The sequence below is a fragment of the Macaca mulatta genome, chromosome 7, assembly GCF_049350105.2.
Source record: "Macaca mulatta isolate MMU2019108-1 chromosome 7, T2T-MMU8v2.0, whole genome shotgun sequence".
NCBI classification, from domain to species: Eukaryota; Metazoa; Chordata; class Mammalia; order Primates; family Cercopithecidae; genus Macaca; species Macaca mulatta.
Window position 1 is genome coordinate 41,188,816 of NC_133412.1, and position 23,650 is coordinate 41,212,465.

General features: G+C 46.5%; 1 non-coding gene across 1 annotated transcript; it reads right to left on the reverse strand.

Moving 5' to 3' along the window:
- Positions 1–20,959: 20,959 nt before the first annotated feature.
- MIR422A (microRNA mir-422a) lies at positions 20,960–21,049 on the reverse strand. The gene has a single exon (NR_032516.1). It is a non-coding gene; the product is annotated as a microRNA mir-422a (primary transcript).
- Between the last annotated feature and the right edge of the window lie 2,601 nt (positions 21,050–23,650).

Consider the following 23,650-nt stretch of genomic DNA (forward strand, 5'->3'; position numbering starts at 1 on the left):
GATATGCAAATTAATCATGACATAAAATATGGATAGATAAGGTATACATATGTTAATTCACTTGATTTACCTATATCACAATATATACATATTTCAAAACATCATGTTGTACCTCAAAATATTTATGACAAACCCACAGCCAACATCATGAACAGACAAAAGCTGGAAGCATGCCTTTTAAAAACAGAAACAAGGCCTGTGCTGTGGCTTATGCCTGTAATCCCAGCACTTTGGGAGGCTGAGGCAGGCAGATCACTTGAGGCCAGGAGTTTGAGACCAGCCTGGCCAACATGGCAAAACCCTGTCCCTACTACTAACAATTGGTCAGGTATGTTCGCACTTGCCTGTAATCCTGGCTACTCAGGAGGCTGACACATGAGAATCTCTTGTACTCTGGAGGCAGAGGTTGCAGTGAGCCTACCGTACCCCAGCCTGGGCAAAAAAACAAGACTCTGTCTCAAAAAAAAAAAAAAATTGGCCAGGCGTGGTGGCTCATGCCTGTAATCCCAGCACTTTGGGAGGCCGAGGCAGGCGGATCATCTGAGGTCAGGAGTTTGAGACCAACCTGGCCAACATGGTGAAACCACGTCTCTACTAAAAATACAAAATTCCCCAGGTGTGGTGGTGCATGCCTGTAATCCCAGCTACTCAGGGGGCTGAGGCAGGATAATTGCTTGAACCCAGGAGGTGGAGGTTGCAGTGAGCCGAGATCACGCCATTGCACTCCAGCCTGGGTGACAAGAGCAAAACTCCATCTCAAAAAATTTTTTAAAAAATTTAAAAAAATAAAAAATAAAAACAAGAACAAGACAAGGATGCCCAATTTCATCATTCCTATTCAAAATAATACTGGAAGTCCTAGTCGGAACAATCAGGCAAAAGAGAAATAAATGGCATCCAAATAAAAAAGAAGACAAATTACCTTTCTTTGCTGACAATGTCATTCTATACCTAGAAAACCTTAAAGACTCTGCCACAAGGCTCCTAGATCTGATTAACAACTTCCGTAAAGTTACAGGATACAAAATTGACTTATCATTTTTATACATCAATAGCATTCACCCTGAGAGCCAAATCAAGAATGCAATGCCATTTACAAGAGCCACAAAAGGCCGGGCGCGGTGGCTCAAGCCTGTAATCCCAGCACTTTGGGAGGCCGAGGCGGGCGGATCACAAGGTCAGGAGATCGAGACCACAGTGAAACCCCGTCTCTACTAAAAATACAAAAAATTAGCCGGGCGCGGTGGCGGGCGCCTGTAGTCCCAGCTACTCAGGAGGCTGAGGCAGGAGAATGGCGGGAACCCGGGAGGCGGAGCTTGCAGTGAGCCGAGATCGCGCCACTGCACTCCAGCCTGGGCAACAGCGTGAGACTCCGTCTCAAAAAAAAAAAAAAAAAAAAAAAAAAAGCCACAAAAATGAAAAGTACCCAGGAATACAACTAACCAAGGAGGTGACCAATCTCTACAAGGAGAACTACAAAACAGTTCTGAAAGAAATCAGAGATGACACAAACAATTGGGAAAACATTCAATACTCATGGACCAGACGAGTTAATATCATTAAAATGGCCATACTGCGTAAAGCAATCTACAAATTCAACACTATTCCTATCAAACTACCAATGTCATTTTTCACAGAATTAGGAAAAACTCTTTTAAAATTCATATAGAACCAAAAAAAGAGCCTGAATAGCCAAAGCAATCCTAAGCAAAAAGAACAAAGCCAAAGGTATCACATTACCCAACCTCAAACTATAAAGGTACAATAATCAAAACAGCATGATACTGGTAGAAAAACAGACACATAGACCAAACAGCATAGAGAACCCAGAAATAAAGCCATACACTGACAGCATCTGATCTTTGATAAAGTTGACAAAAACAAGCAATGGGAAAGGGATTCCCTATTTAATAAATGGTGCTGTAATAACTGGCTGGCCATATGCAGAAAAATGAAGCTGGACCCCTGCCTTTCACTGTATACAAAAATTAAATGAAGATGGATTAAATATTTAAATGTAAGATCTCAAACTATAAAAATCCTAGAAGAAAACCTAGGAAATACCATTCTGGACTTCAGCCTTGGCAAATAATTTATGGCTAAGTCCTCAAAAGCAATTGCAACAAAAACAAAAATTGACAAAATATTTGCAAAACTTGAGAAAATATTTGCAAACTCTGCATCCAACAAAGGACTAATATCCAGATTTTTCTACAAAAAAATATACATGCACTCATATATTCATCACAGCACAATTGACAATAGTAGAGATATGGAATCAACCTAGGTGCCCATCAACAGTGGACTGGACAAAGAAAATGTGCAGGCAGGTGCAGTGGTTCATGCCTGTACTCTCGACTTTTGGGAGGTTGAGGTGGGAGGATTGCTTGAGCTCAGGAGTCCAAGACCAGCCTGGGCAAGGTGATGAGACCCTGTCTCTACCAAAAAAAAAAACTAATTAGCCAGGTGTGGTGGCAGACACCTGTAGTCCCAGCTACTTGAGAGGCCGAGGCCGAAGAATCTCTTGAGCCCAGGAGTTTGAGACTGCAGTGAGCTGCAATCAGGCCATTAACACTCCAACCTGGGTAACACAGCAAGACCCTGTCTCCAAAAAGGAAAGAAAATGTGGTGCATATACACCATGGAATACTACACAGACATGAAAGAATGAAATCATGTCCTTTGCAGCAACATGGATGGGACTGGAGGCCATTATCCTAAAGTAATTAATGCAGGAATGGAAAACCAAATATCACATGTTCTCACTTATAAGTGGGAGCTAAACATTGGGTACATATGGACATAAAAATGGGAACAATAGACACTGGGGCTACTAGAGGGGGGAAAAGGGGGAGGAACGAGGACTGAAAAACTACCTGTTGGGTACTATGCTGGCTACCTGGGTGATGAGATCATTCATACGCCTAATCTCAGCATCATGCAATATACCCAGGTTAACAAATCTGCACGTGTACGCTGTGAATCTAAAATAAAAGTTGTGGGCATGGTGGCTTACGCCTGTAATCCCAGCACTTTAGGAGGCCAAGGTGGGCAGATCACTTGAGGTTAGGAGTTTGAGACCAGTCTGGCCAACATGGTGAAATCCCATCTCCGCTAAAAATACAAAAATTAAGGCCGGGCGCGGTGGCTCAAGCCTGTGGTCCCAGCACTTTGGGAGGCCGAGACAGGCAGATCAGGAGGTCAGGAGATCGAGACCATCCTGGCTAACACGGTGAAACCCCATCTTTACTAAAAAATACAAAAAACTAGCCGGGTGAGGTGGCGGGCGCTTGTAGTCCCAGCTACTCGGAAGGCTGAGGCAGGAGAATGGCGTAAACCCAGGAGGCGAAGCTTGCAGTGAGCCGAGATCCGGCCACTGCACTCCAGCCTGGGCGACAGAGCAAGACTCCGTCTCAAAAAAAAAAAAAAATTAGCTGGGTGTGGTGGCGTGTACCTGTAATCCCAGCTACTCGGGAGGCGGAGGTTGCAGTGAGCCAAGATTGTACCACTGCACTCAAGCCTGGGTGACAGAGCAAGACTCCATCTCAAAAAATAAAATAAAATAGTTGAAATTATTTTTACAAAATTATGTTTGTAAATACATATGACTTTTATTCAATTAAAATGTAATAAATGTTAAAGAAAATAAAAAATGGAATGAGGATAGCTGCTGCTTTTGCATGCCTTTAAGGAATTGCCCTCTTTCTGGCTGTGTGCACTATTCCTCCCAGTCCCTGGCTGCAGGAGTGGGCATGTGACACAGGCCTGGACAATCACAATACCCTGTCATAACAAACTTAATGGCTTAAAACAACAAACATTTTTTATCTTACATTTCTGGGAAGTTAGAAGCTTGAAATAGTTCTAAATGGACTAAAGTCAAGGTGTTGGTTGAGGTGTGTTCCTTCTGGAGGATCTAGGGGACACTGTTTTTTTCAGTTTCTGAAAGTTGCCTCCATTTCTTGGCTCATAGCCCCTTCCTCCATCTTCAAAGCCAGAAGCACAGCATTTTCAAACTGCTCTCTCACCCTGACTCTCCCAAACTGCCTTTTATAAGGACCTTTGTGATCCTACTCAACCCACCTGGATAATCCAGAATGCTCTCCCCATCTGAAAATCCTTAACTTAATCACATCTGCAAAGCCCTCTTTGCCATGCAAGGTAACATATTCACAGGGGCCAGGGATTAAGACAAGGCGATCTTTGAAAGGTCATCATTCTGTCTCCCACACAAGTTATATAACTACAAAATTTAAGACTTGGAACATGTGCAAAAAAGTTACCCACAATTTCTCCATCACCCTAAACACAATCACTAATAATATCTTTCTTGGGGGCCGGGCGCGGTGGCTTAAGCCTGTAATCCCAGCACTTTGGGAGGCCGAGACGGGCGGATCATGAGGTCAGGAGATCGAGACCATCCTGGCTGACACGGTGAAACCCCGTCTCTACTAAAAAATACAAAAAACTAGCCGGGCGAGGTGGCGGGCGCCTGTAGTCCCAGATACTCGGGAGGCTGAGGCAGGAGAATGGCGTGAACCCGGGATGTGGAGCTTGCAGTGAGCCGAGATCTGGCCACTGCACTCCAGCCTGGGCGGCAGAGCGAGACTCCGTCTCAAAAAAAAAAAAAAAAAAAAAAAATATCTTTCTTGGGTCTTTCCAATCTTTTTTTCTATTTACAGTTGTTCACACAGTTACAATTTCACCATTTTGTATTTAACTTTTTCACTTGATAACTTTTTTCACTTTTAACTTTTTCCACACGCCATTTCCTATGCCTTTATGATACTCATTAGCAATGGCTGCATAATATGCCACTGAGTGGATATGTTCTCACTTATTTAACCAACTCCCTGTTGTTAGACCTTTAGGTTGACGTGTAAGTTTCCATCTTTTCACTCTTATACATGACGAGCCAATGAACAAATATATGCATACAGCTCGCTCTTTTTTTTTTTTTTTTTTTTTTTTCCTGAGACGGAGTCTTGCTCTGTCACCCAGGCTGGAGTGCAGTGGCGCGATCTTGGCTCACTGCAAGCTCCGCCTCCCGGGTTCACGCCATTCTCCTGCCTCAGCCTCCCGTGTAGCTGGGACTACAGGCGCCCGCCACCTCGCCTGGCTAGATTTTTTGTATTTTTTTAGTAGAGACGGGGTTTCACCGCTTTAGCCAGGACGGTCTCGATCTCCTGACCTTGTGATCCGCCCGTCTCGGCCTCCCAAAGTGCTGGGATTACAGGCTTGAGCCACCGCGCCCGGCACATACAGCTCTTTCTAAATTTGTGGACTATTTCTTTTTTTTTTTTTTTTTTTTAAGACGGAGTCTCGCTCTGTCGCCCGGGCTGGAGTGCAGTGGCCGGACCTCAGCTCACTGCAAGCTCCGCCTCCCGGGTTCCCGCCATTCTCCTGCCTCAGCCTCCCCAGTAGCTGGGACCACAGGCGCCCGCCACCTCGCCCGGCTAGTTTTTTGTATTTTTAGTAGAGACGGGGTTTCACCGTATTAGCCAGGATGGTCTCGATCTCCTGACCTCGTGATCCGCCCGTCTCGGCCTCCCAAAGTGCTGGGATTACAGGCTTGAGCCACCGCGCCCGGCCAGGACTATTTCTTTAGAATAGATTCTCAGAGGTGGGATTACCAAGCCTAAAGAAATAAACAGTTTGATGTGAACAGCCAAATTACATCCCCAAAGACTGCAGTGATTTCACTGCCATCTGTGATAAAGGAGAATGCCTAATTCACTACCCCCCATCGGTTGTTGTCACTCCGGGGAGTGAATTCGAAGCCCTTGCCAAATGTCATTTGACTCATTCTCTATATCCTGTTTGTACTCAGGCATCTTGTCCCAAGTTATGACATTGACAGTAAACCTGAAGTGTCAAGATTTCTCGGGTATGTTTTCATCACTCAGAACTGAATTAGCCAGTCAACTAAGTCAACATTTCATCCAAAGACATGTAAAGTTAGAAATCAACTTCCCAGCAATGATTCTGATTTCTTTTTTTTTTTCCTTTTAATTTTGAGACGGAGTCTCACTCTGTCACTCTGTCGCCCAGGCTGGAGTGTAGTGGAGCAATCTTGGCCCACTGCAACATCCACCTCCCGGGTTCAAGCGATTCTCCTGCCTCAGCCTCTCCGAGCAGCTGGGATTACAGACGCACACCACCATGCCTAGCTAATTTTTGTATTTTTAGTAGAGATGGATTTCACTATGCTGGCCAGCCTGGTCTCAAACTCCTGACCTCGTGATCTGCCCACCTTGGCCTCCCAAAGTGCTGGAATTACAAGCATGAGCCACCACACCTGGCCTCTTTTATTTCTTTTACTTTTAAAAAATTTTTATTTATTTATTTTTTGAGACATAGTTTCGCTCTTGTTGCTCAGGCTGGAGTGCAATGGTACAATCTCACCTCCCTGCAACCTCTGCCTCCCAGGTCCAAGTGATTCTCCTGTCTCAGCCTCCCAGGTAGCTGAAATTACAGGTGCCTGCCACCACGTCTGGCTAATTTTTGTATTTTTAGTAGAGATGGGGTTTCACCATGTTGGCCAGGCTGGTTTTGAACTCCTGACCTCAGGTGATCTGCCTGCCTTGGCCTCCCAAAATGCTGGGTTTACAGGCGTGAGCCACTGTGTCCGGCCTCTTTTATGGTTTAGTATAATAAACAACACCAATCCCTGCCACAACAGCCGTGGAGCATCCCTAGAACATGTCAACATGTCTTCCTTGTTTGTAGAGCTGTGCCTGGCTGAACCCACCTGGTGGATCCTTAAGCTGCTCATCCTCCTGAATGCTGAAAGGGAAAGCGTCCTGACTTCCCAGACCTTGCCAAGCATGCAGCCTCAGGCCACTATGACAACATAGAGAGGTAAAGCCATATTAGCATCTAGACTTGTGGCTGCCTCTGGTCCTGAGTTATGGCTATGCTCTGAAAATGGTAACATCACAATAGCGCTAATAGCAATGACCCACATCTGCTGAGTAATGGCTAAAGTACAGGCATTGTGCTCAGTATGATTATATGAATCATCTCATTTCTCCTTACAAGAACTCTAGAAGGTATCTACGATAAAACCATTATAAAATGAGGAAATTGAGCCTCAGAGAACTTAAGGAATTTGCCCAAGGCCACACAGTTAACAAGTAGCAAAGCCAGAATGTGAGGCCAGATGGTATCTGACTCCAGAGGAGAATTCTTAACAACATATTAGGTGGTATTGCTGCTAAAAATATCTGCAGCATACTGTCTTAGTGTGTTACTCATCAAAACCCAGAGTCTTAGGGAAAAGCAACCTGGTGCCTTTCTGTACATTCAAAGAAAAGCAGCAGGGTAGGCCCCTAAACAACAGTGAGGCCTTGGAAAAAAATCACAGAAATAATGAAGAGGCGTTTGTACCTTGCCCACACATTCTTTTGCTGTCTGATTTGTCTTCTCAACTGGGAAATTCAATGAGGAAATGGGTGTGTAACTGGGTTCAGGATCCTGGTTTGTCTCTAAGATCAAAAGGCCAGCACCTTGAATTCTGGCTATGTCGCCTCTCTGCATTTCCACAGCATCCCGTAATTCCAGGCCTGGCCTAAGGGCACTGGGCCAGACAGAAGCACAGATGGAAGGCCTTGGTTGGTGATCCCAAGCCAGGGTCTCTTAGCCAGGAGGCTGCACCCCGGACACAGACACTCCAGCAGAGATGAGTGGGTGGATACAGATGTTAACCTCCTCAGCCTCAAGAGCCCTTAGACCAAGCTTCAGATGCAAAATTCAATCCCAAACAGCAGTGTGAGGTTGTGACTTCCAGACTCTGACCCCTTCTAAGCACATCCTCCCTTATTGTTGCCGCTGTCTCTATTCATCCTTTTTGTGACTTCACCCCTGCTCTTCAGGCATAGATTTGTTTTGTTTAGAGACGGTATCTCGCTCTGTCACCCAGGCTGGAGTGCAGTGGAACGATCATAGCTCACAGCAACCTCAAACTCCTGGGCTCAAGCAGTCCTCCCACCTCAGCTTCTCAAGTAGCTAGGACTACAGATATGCGCTACTACGCCTGACTACTTTTTTCATTTTTATTTTTTGTAGAGATGGGGTCTTGCTGTGTCGCCTAGGTGGGTCTCAAATTCTTGTGCTCAAGCAATCTTCCTGCCTCAGCCTCCCAAAGTTCTGAGATTACAGGAGTGCTTCACTGTGTCTGGCCCCAGGCATAGATATTGTTGTTGTAAATAGCAATAGTGATATTAGCAATAGCAGCAGCAGTAATAGTAGTAGTAGCAGTAGCAACTGCAGTAGTATTGGTAGTAGCAATGTAACAGTAGTAGCAATGGTGGAGATGGTGGTAGGAGTAATAATAGCTGCCACTACTATTTAACTGAGCCTTTCCTGTGTTCCAGGTCCTATGCTGAGTGCTTTAACTGCATTATTTTATTTCATCTTCACAACCACCTTGGGCAAGGTGGCTGTAACACTCCCATTTTACAGATGAGGAAATGAAGCTCTGAGCTATCACGCAACCTAGCAGAGCTTGGATTTGAATCAGGTCTGTCTGCCTCCAAGGCCCACACTTTTAACTACCATGTTTGCTTCCTTCTTATGGAAAACGTTTTTTGTTTATTTTTTTGAGACAGGGTCTTACTCTGTTGCCCAGGCTGGAGTGCAGTGGTGCAATCTCGACTCATCGCAATCTCTGCCTCCTGGGTTCAAGTGATTCTCGTGCCTCAACTTCCAGAGTAGCTGGGACTACAGGTGCCTGCCACCATGCCCGGTTAATTTTGTGTTTTTAGTAGAGATGGGGTTTCACCATATTGGCCAGGCTTGTCTTGAACTCCTGACCTCAAGTGACCCACCCTCTTTGGCCTCCCAAAGTGCTAGGATTTCAGGTGTGAGCCACCATGCCTGGCCTTTTTTTTTTTTTTTTTTTTTTTTTTTTTTTTTTTTGTCAACTACCAGGCTACTGTATTGATTGTCATGGGAATTGATCAGAAGTCCTCTATATTAGTTTCCTGTTTTGAAAATGAATTATGACCAATGTAGTAGCTTAAAACAACACAAGTTTATTATCTTGCAGTTCTGGAGGTCAGAAGCCTGAAAAAAAAATGAGTCTTATGGGGCTAAAAGCAAGATGTTAGCAGGGCTGCATTCTTTCTGGAGGCTCTAGGGGAGATCCATTCCCTTGCCTTTTCCAGCTTCTGATGTCACCTGCGTTATTTGGCTCATGCTGCTTCTTCCATTTTTACAAAGAACATCACTCCAACCCTTGCTTCTGTCTTTTTTCCCTAGCCTGCCTTTCTTTTATAAGGACTCTAGTGATTGCATTGGGCTTACCTGGCTAATCCGGGATCATCTCCCCATCCCATGATTTCTAATTTAATCACATCTGCAAGACCTCTTTTTGCTACGTAAAATAATGTAGGTTCAGGAATTAAGATGTGGACATCTTTGGGGGGCTGTTATTTGCTCTACTACACTCAACAAGTGGCAGTTTCCTCAACCCAAAAGCTAGGCTATGAGTTGGTCATAGGAGTGAGAAGTGAGGCAGGAGGGAAGCCCCATTGAGTGGAACATGCCTACCCTGCCCTCAGATGCTCTCTCACTGGGGTTATGAAACTTGCAGACATGGAGTTGGTCTGCAGAAGGATGTGTCAAGAATAGAGGGCCAGGCTGGGCATGGTGGCTCATGCCTGTAATCTCAACACTTTGAGAGGCTGAGGCGGGCAGATCACTTGAGGTCAGGAGTTCGAGACCAGCCTAGCCAACATGGCGAAACCCCATCTCTACTAAAAATACCAAAAGAATTAGCCAGGTGTCATGGTACATGACTGTAATCCCAGCTACTCGGGAGGCTGAGGCAGGAGAATCACTTGAACCCAGGAAGTGGAGGTTGCAGTGAGCTGAGATGGCACCACTGCACTCCAGCCTGGGCGACACCAGTGATACATCTCAAAAAAAAAAAAAAAAAAAAGAATTCAGAGTTGGGCAAAGTTAGAAGCAATGGAGAAGGCATTCGGCAGGCTTTTGTAGGCCGCTGTAGGCTTTCCTCACTGCAAGATTTTTGACAGACTGCTAGAATACCTTCTGGAGCAGAAAGCTCACTCCTTCACAAGAGAGCCAAGGCCATTACTGGCAGCTGTGTTAAAAACTTCTTCCTTAGCTGAAGCCTACTTCCTCAGAAATGCACCCATTGGTCCTATCTCTACTGCGGCTGAACAGCTACTCCCCCACACACTGCCTTCCGGAGGTGAGGCTTTCAAGTGTAATGAAATCTTTGAAAGGTGCTTGTACTAAATTAAAGACACCAGCTGCACCCAGGGTGTGTCCTGTCATCCTCCACTGCCACAGGAACAGTGGATCCTCTGGGTGCTATCAGAGTGCACGCACCAGTGGACAATACTAGTCTGGTACCTGTCATACACGAACAGGCTCTTTAAAGCAGTGCCCTGGATCAAAGAGCAGAACCAGATCATCTTTGGAAGAAAAGGGCAGAGCGGATTTGGAAACCCGGCCAGATGCCCCAGACTCCTCTCCTTACAGCAGCTGTCAGAATTATGAGAAAGTATCTGTTGGTGTCCCTGGTCCCTGTGCCCTGAATACCTTCCTTCTCACCCTCTGGCCTAGGAGTAGAAACGGTTTCCTGCTGCTGCTGATCTGAGTTGCATCATACTCTCCAGTGTTTTCTTGATTCTTCCATTGCTTGTGTGATGTCTATTAACATCTCTCTGTTTTAAATACTCAAGGCGGTATTCGTTTTCAGACTAGATATTACTCATGTAGGCTATGTTACCTGTATTATGGGTGCAGTGGCTCAAGCCTGTAAACTCAGCACTCTGGGAGGCCAAGGTGGGTGGAACACCTGAGGTCAAGAGTTTGAGACCAGCCTGGCCAACATGTGAAACCCCATCTCTACTAAAAATACAAAAATTAGCCAGGAGCAGTGGCTCATGCCTGTAGTCCCAGATACTTGGGAGGCTGAGGCAGGAAAATCGCTTGAACCTAGGAGGCAGAGGTTGCAGTGAGCTAAGATTGAACCACTGCACTCCAGCCTGGGCACAGAGCGAGACTCTGTCTCAAAGCAAAAAAAAAAAGAGTGGGTCCAGTTCCCCTCAATTCAACAAATACTCACTTGGCTCCCAGCATTCATTCATTCATTCATTCAACAAATATCTATTGAGCACTGCTATTTTCCAAGCACTGTTGTAATTGGAGGGATACAGCAGTGAGCAAGACAAAGTCTTTGCCTTAATGGAGTTTATATTTAAGTGGGAAGAGATGGACAATGAACAAATAAGCAAATACATCTACAGTATATCAGACTGTGATAAGAGCTACAGAGAAAATACAAAGCTGGGTAAAGGAGTGAAGAATGCCCGGATAGACATTGCTGGGACTGCTTGAGGTCAGGAGTTCAAGACCAGCCTGGGCAACATGGTTAAACCCAGTCTCTACTAAAAATACAAAAATTAACTGGGCATGGTAGCATGTGCCTATAGTCCCAGCTACTTGGGAGGCTGAGGCATGAGAATCGCTTGAACCCGGGAGGCAGAGGTTGCAGGGAGCCGAGATCGGGCCGCTGCGCTCTAGCCTAGGTGACAGAGTGAGACCCTGTCTCAAAAAAAAGTGAGTATAAACAAGTGGGGAGGTTTGAGGACTGAACCCTGAACATTCCTGTGTTCAGAGGTTAGGAAAATATGGAAGAACCAGGACAGGGGACCGAAAAGACAGGGTGTGTGTGTGGAGAGAGGAGAGAGGAGAGACTGTGAATGATCCCTGGGTGACTGCTGTCCATGGCCGTGTCTGTCTGTAGGTCTTGTACCTCTGAGTTTGTGTAGCAGAGGGCAGCCACGTGGACTTTGAGTCTGCAAGCAAAGTTCCAGGCATGCAGTGAGAGTTCAGTGACCTCCCCAAAAAGTGTCCATAAACTCAGTTCATGGGTCTCTCCAAGAAGCTCCTACAACTTGAGTTTAATGCAGTCTTCAAGAATGTCCTGTTGGACATGAGTTTATCAGCCTCCCAAGACAGCCTCACAGTTAGAGTCAGCACATTTCCTAAGAACCCCCTGCCTGAATTCAGTGAGTCCCTGCAGCCTAAATTTAGTGCATTTCCCACAAAGGTCCCACAGCCTCAGTTCAGTCACTTTGCTAGGGTGTCCTTAGAAACTGAGTTCTGAGCACTTCTCAAAGATTCCTGTAGCCTGAGTTCAAAGCATTTTGACCTCCCTGCAGGCTGAATCCCTCTGTGTCCTACCCCCAGGAAACCCCTGTGCCTCCAGTCCCCATCACTCCAGGCTCAACCTCAGGCTCTAAGTTTCCAAGACCCAAGGCCAGGAAGGCACATGAAGCCGGGAGTCTTTTCCTTCAGGAAGAGAGGACACTAGGTGTATCTCTCTCTCTCTCTCTCTCTCTCTCTCTCTCTCTCTCTCTCTCTCTCTCTCTCTCCTGCTTACTCTGACATACTTTGACAAAGGCCTCTGCCCCTTGCTGGCAGCCTAGTGTCCCCATCTGCCAAGCCCCTAGGAGACCCTCAGTGGTGGCCACAGGTAGATCAGGGTGCAGACTCAGGATGGTGAGAAAGAAGGATCCCAGGAGAGAAGGGTCTGAGTCTCCCTGGCTCTTTCTCTCACCTCTGCTAGTAGCAACACCCAGGTCATGTGCCCTGAATGGACTCTATAGTGAGTGGGAGGAGCAAAGGGAAAGGGAGGGCATAGAAGGCCAAGGGAGCCCTAAGCTAGGCCAGCATCTTGGCAAGGAGCTGGCAGAGCTCCCCGATGTTAGAGAGCTCGACACCACTCCCCTTGGGAGAGTCTCTGATTTTAGAGGGCTCTTCGACACCCGCCAACCATCAGGAAAAAAGTTTTGGGCTGGGCGTGCCAAGGGCTCTGGTCCTCAGTCTGCTGCAGGGAGTAGAAAAACATTTATTTGAAACTATTCTCTAACCCCCTCAATGCCAAAACAGTTTGTCCTCATATCAACAGGGACTCTTTGCAGGGTTTTAAGCAGGTGAGGGCAAGGTCATGCTGGGGCCGTAGAAAGCATCCGCCAGCTGGTGCCCCAGGGAATGGGAGAGCAAAAGCAGAAAGACCAGGGAGGAGTTTGTTGCACTTGTCCTGGCAAGAGATGCGGGGGACTTAGGCTAGGGGAGCAGCAATGTTGTTGGAGGATGCAGAAGTATGTGAGAGAATGTTTGCATTTTATTCTTTTTTTAAGATGGATCTCGCTATATTCTGTAGGCCGGCCTTGAACTCCTGGGATTAAGTAATCCTCTTACCTCAGCCTTTGGAGTAGCTGGGACTACAAGTGTGCATCACCACACCAGGAAAGAGAATGTTTAAAGGGCAAAATGGACAGGTCTTGGCGATGGTTTTGGTACGTGGGAGAAAGCAAGAATTCATTCAATGCCAGGTGTGGTTGCCCAGGCCTGTAATCCCAGCACGCTGGGAGGCTGAGGTGGGAGGATTAATTGAGGCCGGGAGTTAAAGACCAGCCTGGGCAACATAGTGAGACCCCATCTCTATTAAAAAAATAAAAAGGGGCCGGGCGCGGTGGCTCACGCCTGTAATCCCAGCACTTTGGGAGGCCGAGACGGGCGGATCACAAGGTCAGGAGATCGAGACCATCCTGGCTGACACGGTGAAACCCCATCTCTACTAAAAGTACAAAAAACCAGCCGGGCGAGGTGGCGGGCGCCTGTAGTCCCAGCTACTCGGGAGGCTGAGCCAGGAGAATGGCGTAAACCCAGGAGGCGGAGCTTGTAGTGAGCCGAGTTGGCGCCACTGCACTCCAGCCTGGGCGACAGAGCAAAGACTCCGTCTCAAAAAAAAAATAAAAAAATAAAAATAAAAAAATAAAAAATAAAAAGGAATTCATTCAACAAATACTTATTAGGCACCTGCTAAGCCAATTCCGGGTGCTTGGAATATAGGCTTTAAACAAGTAAGAAAAAACTCCCTGCCCTATGAGTTCACATTCCGGAGACAGACTCCCAGGTTTCTGCTTCTGGTGACTGGGTAGATGATGGGGCGTGTCACTGAGATAGGGACGTGGAAAGAGAAGCTGCTTTGGAAGAAGTGCTGAGGTCCATTAGACATGGTTCGCTTGAGGTGCCTGTGGGATGACCAGGGAGGGTGGCCAGGCAGGACTTGAGGCTGGAGCTCAGGTGAGAGGTCTGGCCTGGCAGGAGGTAGAGATTTGGTAGTGGCCACACATGGATGGTTCTGAATCTAAGGAAGATGGGAGAATGACAAGGCGAGCAAGTGCAGTCCAAAGAGAGACCGGACTCTGAGGAAACACAGCATCTTAGGGAAGGACAGAGTGAGGGAAGCAGAGGAGTGGTGAGAGTTGGGAGAACCAGGAGAGTGGGGTGCCACTGAGCCACTGGAAAAGCCAGTACAGCCCCGAGAGAGGGATCCATTAGATTTGGTCACCAGGCCACTCAGTGACACCGACGGGGGCAGGTAGTATCAGAGGAATGACGGGATTGGATCTCAGTGGATTGAGGAATAACAAGGAATGAGGAATCAGAGAGAGCTGTGGGTCCTTCTTTCAAAAAGTTTGGCCAGGAGGAGGAGGAGGTAGCCCATCTGTGCCCTCTAGGGAGAACAGGTGACAGGGCACAAAGGAGAGCACATGTCACTGTGGTTCAAAGTCAAGTTAGGAGGGTCAGTGAGGAGCCATGAGGGGCCAAAGCATGCTGTGAGGTTTCCCCTGGCTGCTTTAGGCAACGACAAGCCCACCTTCCGGCTACTCTGGACGGTTGATCTGCCAGGAGCCTCTCTACCTCATAGAAGGCAACCTGGCCTGCTGGGAAGCACCCAGCCTTCAGCTTGACATTGAGTTTGCAAGTCTACTTGGCCGCTTCCTAGTTGAGTAGCTATAGGTAAATTCATTAACTTAGCCTCAGTTTTCTCATCTGTAAAATGGCATCTTCACAGGGATTAAATAAAAGAACATTGTGAATATAATCAACTATGGACTTAAAAATGGTTACAATGGCAAATTTTATGTTATATTTTCTCACAATGTTAAGATTAATAAATTAATGTGCCCAAAGCCATTGAATTGTATAGTTTTTTGTTTTGTTTTTTGTTTTGTTTTGTTTTTTGAGGTAGAGTCTCACTCTGTCACCCAGGCTGGAGTACAGCCTCACTGCAGCCTCCATCTCCCAGGTTCCAGAGATTCTCCTGCCTCAGCCTCCAAGGTAGCTGGGATTACAGGCCCTCCCCATCACGCCTGGCTAATTTTTAAAAAATATTTTTAATAGAGACGGGTTTCACCATGTTGGACAGGCTGGTCTCAAACTCCTGACCTCAAATGATCCGCCCACTTTGGCCTCCCAAAGTGCTGGGATTACAGGTGTGAGCCACTGTGCCTGGCTGAATTGTACACTTTAAATTGGTATATTGTATGGTATGTGAATTATATCTCCCTAAAGCTGTTTAAAAACATGAATGGGCATATTAATTTGCTTATTTAATTATTTCCTATAAAGTGTTGTTTATAGGAATTGTGCCAATTTACTGCCCAAGTTAAGTTTTGTTTGTTGGTATGTATTAACCCGTATACACACAGTTTATAATTTAATTTTCACCCTGAGTGGTGTACAGTCATTAAAGTGGCTGAGACCTCCAGGCTGCTCCAGGATAAGCACCTTGTCCACGTATCCTAGACCCTGAGTCTGGTCTTCGTGTCAGAGGTTGTCAAACTCCACCTGCAAAGCCCACTCTGGGGTAACTAAGCTCTGGAGAACCCAGGCCTCTGATGCAGACGCTTGAGAGGCTGATAAACAGGAAGGCCAATGGATCCTTTTACCAGTGGGGACACACCGAGCAGTCCTGGGGCAGGGCCCTCCCGTCGCTGCCCGCCCAGCAGAAAGGAGGAACATGGGATGCTCAGTGTTCTTCAGCACCCTCTTCCTGGCAATAACAACCATGGTTTTCATTGGCTAGTTCAAGTTGATTGTGGGATAAAAGTCAATGATCAGAACAGATAGTAAATGAAGAGCATTAGAAAATAAAGAATCAGGAACATTTGATGTTTTTTAAGAGTCCAGTTGTTCTACAAACCTGTTAGGAAAAACATCAGTCCCTACCACTCCCATTTCCCACTTTCCAGGGAAATCACGTTCAGCTCTTTCAGTGTCTTATAAAAAAAAAAAAAAAAAACTCCGCCTTCCTGCTATTTTTCAGATTGGAAAACAGTTTGTAGAAGTCCTGGATGAGGGTCTTAATTTTGACAATTGCTCTAAGAGAATCCGTAGAGCAATATGAAATCTTGTAGAGCAATAATAATTAGCTGTGGTAGAGGGTAGTTACAGTAATGGAACTATTGCATCCTAACCCCTCTACCACAGCTAATTATTTCACATTGCTGTGCAGATTGCAAAGGACTCTCCTCTACAGTATATCTTTTTTTTTTTTTCTTTTGAGATGGATTCTTGCTCTGTCTCCCATGCTGGAATGCAGTGGCACGATTTCAGCTCACTGCAACCTCTGCCTCCTGGATTCACGCCATTCTCCTGCCTCAGCCTCCTGAGTACAGGCGCCCGCCACCATGCCTGGCGAATTGTATTTTTAGTAGAGACAGGGTTTCGCCGTGTTAGCCAGGATGGTCTCGATCTCCTGACCTCGTGATCTGCCCGCCTCGCCTTCCCACAGTGCTGGGATTACAGGCGTGAGCCACTGCGCCCGGCCTATATCTTTCTTTTTTAAAAAAGGTCATTTTTATTGTGTTAAAATATACAAAATATAAAATTTATCTTTTTAACTTTTTTTTTTTTATTTGAGACAAGATCTCACTCTGTCACCCAGGCTGGAGTGCAGTGGCACAATCATAGCTTACTTCAGCCTTGAACTCCTGGACTCAAGCGGTCTTCCTGCCTTAGCCTCCAGAGTAGCTGGGCATTTTAACAATTTTTGACTGTAAAATTCTTTGGCACATAAGTATACTTATGTTGTGTAGCCATCACCACCATCCATCTTAAAACTTTTTCACCATCTTAAACTGAAACTCTGTATCCATTAAACAGTAACTCCTCATCGCTTCCTCCTCCAGTTCCTGAAATGACTATTCTACTTTTTTCTCTATGAGTTTGACTATTTTAGATACCTCATCTACCTGGAATCACACATTTGTCCTCCTTTTGTGTCTGGCTTCTTTCACTTAACATAGTGTTTTCCAGGATCATCATGTTGAAGCATGTATCAGAATTACATTCCTTCTTCAGGCTACATAGTATTCCATTGTGTATGTATCGTATTTTGCTTATCCATTCATCCATTAATGAACACGCGGGTTGTTTCCACTGTTAGGCTCTTGTGAATAACACTGTTATGAACATGAGGGTACAAATATCTGTTCAAGTTCCTTGCAACTCTACTTAGCCACTTCCTAGTTGAGTAGCTATAGGTAAATTCATTAACTTAGCCTCAGTTTTCTCATCTGTAAAATGGCATCTTCACAGGGATTAAATAAAAGAACATTGTGAATATAATCAACTATGGACTTAAAAACTGTTACAATGGCAAATTTTAGGTTATATTTTCTCACGATGTTAAATTATTTTATTTATTTATTGAGACAGGATCTCACTTTATCAGTCAGGCTGGAATGCAGTGTGGTGGGATCACAGCTCACTGCAGCCTCAACCTTCCAGGCTCAAGCCATCCTCCCACCTCAGCCCCCTGAGTAGCCAGGATCAGAGGTGCATGCTACCTTGCCCGCTAATTAAAAAAAAATTTTTTTTGTAGAGACGGGGGGGTCTCACTATGTTGCCCAGGCTGGTCTTGAACTCCTGCCTCAAGCAGTCCTCCCCCTTCAGCCTCCCAAAGTTCTAGGATTACAAGTGTGAGCCACTGAGCCCAGCCTCAATTCTTTTATATACCTAGAAGTGGAATTGCTGAATCATCTAGTAATTTTATGTTTAATTTTTTGAGGGACCTGCTGTTTTTCTGACAATTTTACGACCAAGGTAAGGCAGACACTAAGACAACTGTTCTCAGCCGGGCACGGTGGCTCAAGCCTGTAATCCCAGCACTTTGGGAGGCTGAGACGGGCGGATCACAAGGTCAGGAGATCGAGACCATCCTGGCTAACACGGTGAAACCCCGTCTCTACTAAAAAATACAAAAAACTAGCCGGGCGAGGTGGCGGGCGCCTGTGGTCCCAGCTACTCCGGAGGCTGAGGCAGGAGAATGGCGTAAACCCGGGAGGTGGAGCTTGCAGTGAGCTGAGATCCGGCCACTGCACTCCAGCCTGGGCGACAGAGCCAGACTCAGTCTCAAAAAAAAAAAAAAAAAAAAAAAAAAGACAACTGTTCTCATAAACAAGACAGGACACTTGGTGGCTTGCCCAGGGTCTCAAAGCCTGTTGGAAAGTAGAGCTGGGACTTGAACCTGGCTCTTCTGGCTTTAAGTTCAGCTTCTTTCTCTCTACCATGCTGTCTCCCCTATTGCATTGGCCTTCTTAAGCCTATAGTCCCCAACCAGGGGTCTCAGAGAGATGTTCCCATTCCTCCAGAGCATGTAGGGGACCCTTCATTTATGCAGCCATCCCCCTTTGTTTGCAATCATCGTTAGCATCTGTCAATGGCATATGGTTGGTCTATTACAGTTCTTGAACTAGAGCCCACCTCTCTTCCATTTAGACTAACTCCTTGATAGGATGTCGAAGTCTCATTGGCACGTTGGGAAGAAGGGTGTGCCTTTGCAACAATTCATGGCTATCTTATATGAACACTTAATCCCTAAGGGAGGGGGCTGTACTTTCATCCAAATTTTGGTCCCCCTCTATTCTGGACCAACTGCTCCACACATAACTCATGGCATTGAAATAACAATTTTAAAGTAGCTGCCACATTTCAGGAATGGAGGGCTTTGCACATATCAGCTCATTTACTCATCTCGTCCCGAGAGACAGAAAGCATCTTTCTGTTTTACAGATAAAGAAGCATAGGCCAGAGAGATCAAGCCACTTACTAGAGAGGCGGCCCCAGATTTTCTGGGTGCCAACATTGGTGCCTCTATTTCCCCACCTCACAACACCTCTTCCCAGGGATCTCTCGCCACTATGTAAGACATTGTGATCTAAAGCTTATGCTCTTAATGGGAACAGAGGGTTTTTTGAGTTGATGGGTTTGTTTTTTTTTTCTTTTTTCCTGCCTGGAGTTCAGACTTGACTTCTAATTGGTAGGGTTTTGTCCTCACTTCTTTGGACCCTCTCCTACAAGACCAGTCACCCCCTATCTGGGTCCTAATTGTTTGCGACTCTTTTTTTAGGGTGGGAGCAGGGTGGTTATGGAGTGCCCGTGGGTCCTGGTATGTAATAGGTGGCCATGACCTGTAGGTCTCTGGGCTAACACCAAGTGTCCCTGTTTAGCCAGCTCTCATTAAAATGTATTGAATGAATAAATAAGCTCATGAAAAAAATCAACCTAGATGATATTCTTCTCATCAAGAATAAAAAAAAAAATCAACCTGGACAATATTCTTCTCATCAAACAAAAACAAACAAAAAAACTCATCATTCTCCCCAGTGTTCTCTGCTTCAAAATAGTGGGGAGGTACTCAGGAGGCTGAATGGGAGGATCCCCTGAGGCCAGGAGTTTGAGACCAGCCTGGGCAATGGAGCAAGACCCCATCTCTAAAAAAATTTTTTTTTTAAATTAGCCAGGTGTGGTGGTATGTGCCTATAGTCCCAGCTACTTGAGAGGCTGGGGTAGGAGGGTCATTTGAGCCCAGGAGATTGAGGCTGCAGTGAGCTATAATCTCACCACTGCACTCCAGCCTGGGTAACAGAGCAAGAACTTGTGTCTAAAACACACACACACACACACACACACAATAGTGAGGACAACTTGAATGCTCTGAGAAGTGGAGAGCCTAGGAGGTGAGAGGAGGCCAATTTGCTATGATGAAAAGTTCAGTGTCCTACGTTGAAATTCTAATTTCAGTCACTTACTGTGTGGCCCTGGGCACATCACTCAACTTTCTGAGTCATATTTTTCTCATTTTTGAAAAGGGGATAATAATTCTTGCCTCGCTAAGACGGTTGTGAGGATTAAATAAAATGAAGGGTGTGAAGGTGAGAGCACAGCCTCCAGCACACAGGAGAAATGAGGAAGCAGAGAGGATACTGGATGGATGAGTGACCTAGCAAACAGTGCAATATAGAATCTGTTTAAAGAAGGGCAGTTTAAAAAATCTTCATATGATGTATGTTATCTTTTGGGGCTATAAATGGCATTAGGCAATGAGGTATGTCAACGAACAATGATGACTCACCATGGAAATACCAAGTCTTTAAAACCTAAGAACCAATTACCAAATCCAGCATCAAAGACACACTGAAGCACTTAAAAAAAATTCCTATAGTCTAGGATGTGACAAAATTGCTATGTGTGGGATAGAGGCCTTGATTGCTAAGAAGATTCTTAACATTCACAATGGAAAATTTTTCTCTTCCGTAGGATCAAGTGAGAATCCTATATTCTATATGTGGATTAGAACCAATTAGGATGTCGGGGTCTAAATGATTTTGGTGATCTTGGCCCTAAAGATTGCAGGCAAAACCCAAAAGCTGCAGTTTCTGAGCTCCTCCACTAAGGATGTACCCAACCCCCTCCTGCTTCCCCTCTGAAGCACTGGAGCTCCTCGCTGCCAGTGCCAACCTCCTCTTCCAGGAGGGAGCTCCCCACTCTCCCACACCCCACTCTGGAGCTCCGGGTCCGATGTGTGCCTGGGCCTCCATGCTCCTGCCTGAGGTGCTGTCCAGATGCTGAGAGTTGGGAGCCTTTGCTGTCTCCAGGAATATTAATAGCACGGGAGCTGTCCAGCTTAGGGAGCCAGCACTGAGAACAGGAACCGGGCAGGGAGGGCCTCAGCTCAGGCGATGCCTGCAAAGCCCAGGACCCAGAGCTTCTGAGCCAAGCTAGGATAGCCAGGAGGGCCCCTGGAGGCCATGCGCAAATGTACAGAGGAGGAAACTGAGGCCCAGGGAGGACAAGGCTTGGCTCAGGGACACACAGCCCATCTGCAGCAGGGAGACTCAGGCCTTCTGACCCTGAGTCCAGTGCTTCTCTCATGTCCTCACATCGTGGGCAACATACAGTATTATATGCTCACCAATGAGGTATATATCTGTTGACACATACCTACCACTGACCATGACACTCACTGATACAGCCCCCTCACAAGGTGCTTTTATCATCTCATTTAATTTTTACCACTACCCTGTGATTAGCTATAGTAGTACTATCATCATCACCCTATTTTCCTGCTACAGAAAGTGAGGCACAGAGAGGTAGGGTGCCAGGCCTAGGGACTGGAGTCAGTTGTGAGAACAGTGTGCCAGGGAAGGCTGCCCAGAAGAAGGGACATCTGAGCTGGATAGAGAAGCAGGTGTTCACTAGGAGGGGAAAGACATTGTAGGGAGAGGGACCAGCAGGAACAAAGCCTAGATTTATGAGGTTGGGGAGAGAGAGACAGAGAGAGAAGAGCACTGCAGGAGCACGAGGCATGCGGAGGATGATAGAGGGTGCGGTGGAGACAGCGGGCAGAGTGGGGCTGGGGACTGCCTTACACAGCCATCCCTAAAGCCTCTCTCTGAGGGAACATGTGCATTAGTCCCAGGGGAGCAGATCCTCTGGACCCCAGCCTGAAAATTTTTGGAGCAGAGCTTCCCTAAGTGTCCTCCCTGAGGGTATTCCCAAGGGGTGTGGCTCATCCTTCCAACTACATAGTAACCTCTCCCGAGTAAGAATAGTATCTGGCCAGATGCAGTGAGTCATGTCTGTAATCCCAGCATTTTGGGAGGCTGAGGCAGGCAGATCACTTGAGGCCAGGAGTTCAAGACCAGCCTGGCCAACATGGCGAAATCCCGTCTCTACTAAAAATATAAAAATTAACTGGGCGTGGTGGTGCGCTTCTGTAAACCCAGCTACTCGGGAGGCCAAGGCATGAGAATTGCTTGAACCCAGGAGGTGGAGGTTACAGTGAGCCGATATCACGCCACTGTACTCCAGCCTAGGTGACAGAAAGAGACTATCGCGCTCTCAAAAAAAAAAGAAAAGAAAAAAAAAATGGCATCTCCTTCTGAGGTCTCCCTCCTCCACCCCAGCCTAGCTGAAGCCCCATGTCATCTAGGATAAAGGCTCAAGGCCTGGCTACCAAAACACAAAAACACAAGCACTCAGGCCCTGGCCTTTAGGGCCACATACTTACCTCCTGTGTGTCTGGCTGGGGAGAGGGAGGAAGGATGATTGAAGCAAGGGCTGGGGAGAGGAGTCATATTGCTGTGCCAAACTTGCCTCAAGATGGGTACAAGAAGACAAGGGAGGGAATTTATGTTCATTGAACATTTGTTAGGCAGTTGATTCCATTCTAAACACTTTTTTTTTTTTTTTTTTGAGACGAAGTCTCTGTCACCCAGGCTGGAGTACAGTGGCGCGATCTCGGCTCACTGCAAGCTCCGCCTCCCGGGTTCACGCCATTCTCCTGTCTCAGCCTCCCGAGTAGCTGGGACTACAGGCACCTGCCACCATGCCCGGCTAATTTTTTTGTATTTTTAGTAGAGACGGGGTTTCACTGTGTTAGCCAGGATGGTCTCGATCTCCTGACCTTGTGATCCGCCTGCCTCGGCCTCCCAAAGTGCTGGGATTACAGGCATGAGCCACAGCACCCTGGCCGTAAACACATTAATTTAAGTATGCTATTTTATATAATCCTCTCAAAAACTTTCACTTTGTAATTGAGGAAACCAAAACTCAGATAAGTTGCCTGAGGTGTTTGCCCTAAGGCCATACCTCCCACTAGTATCCACCTATGGGGATACTAAGGCAGACCTGGAAGTTGAGATTGAGGGCACTGCTCTGAAGGAAATCTTTAGCTCAAGGACCCCCCTCATCCACTGGCCTTGTTTTGACCTTTCTTAGAACTGCACCGCGGTGTAAGATACTTTGATGTAAGCTTCCTTCCTCCCCGCTCTCCATCACATGGGTCAGACCTGCATTGAAGCCTGATGGCTCTCTCAGCCTTGCCAGCTCCCTCTCCAGTTCTGCACACTTACCGAATAATCTCCTGCAGTCTAACCCTGTCTTGGTGTCTGCTACTTGGAAGACCTGGGCTAACACAGCCACACAGCTAGTGGTAGCTGGCTGGGCTTCTTCTGCACCATGTGCCACCTGCCGTGACATGCAAACGTCAGGGACTAATGTGAGCTGCTGTCTGGTTTTCTTTAAACAGCACAGGACAGAACTCCTTAGCCCTCCCTCCTCCCACACCTCCCTTGCTTCCTTCCAGAGGGAGTAACCAGCTGCCTCTGGAATCTCAGGGATCTCTTTGTGCCTGCCTGGCTGCTTCTCACTTTTCCCTGGGACTTCAGTGGGGAAGAAAGTCTACGTAGGTTTATTTATATCTTGAAATGAATCCTCAAGCCTGTTTTACACCTGCCTCTCAGTTTTAGGTTTTTTTTGTTTAGACAGAGTCTCACTCTGTTGCCCAGGCTGGAATGCAGTGGCGTGATCTCCGCTCACTGCAACCTCCGCCTCCTGGGTTCAAGCGATCCTCCTGCCTCACCGCGTGAGTAGCTGGGATTACAGGCGCACACCACTATGCCTGGTTAATTTTTGTATTTTTAGTAGAGGCGGGGTTTCACCATGTAGGCCAGGCTGGTCTTGAACTGAC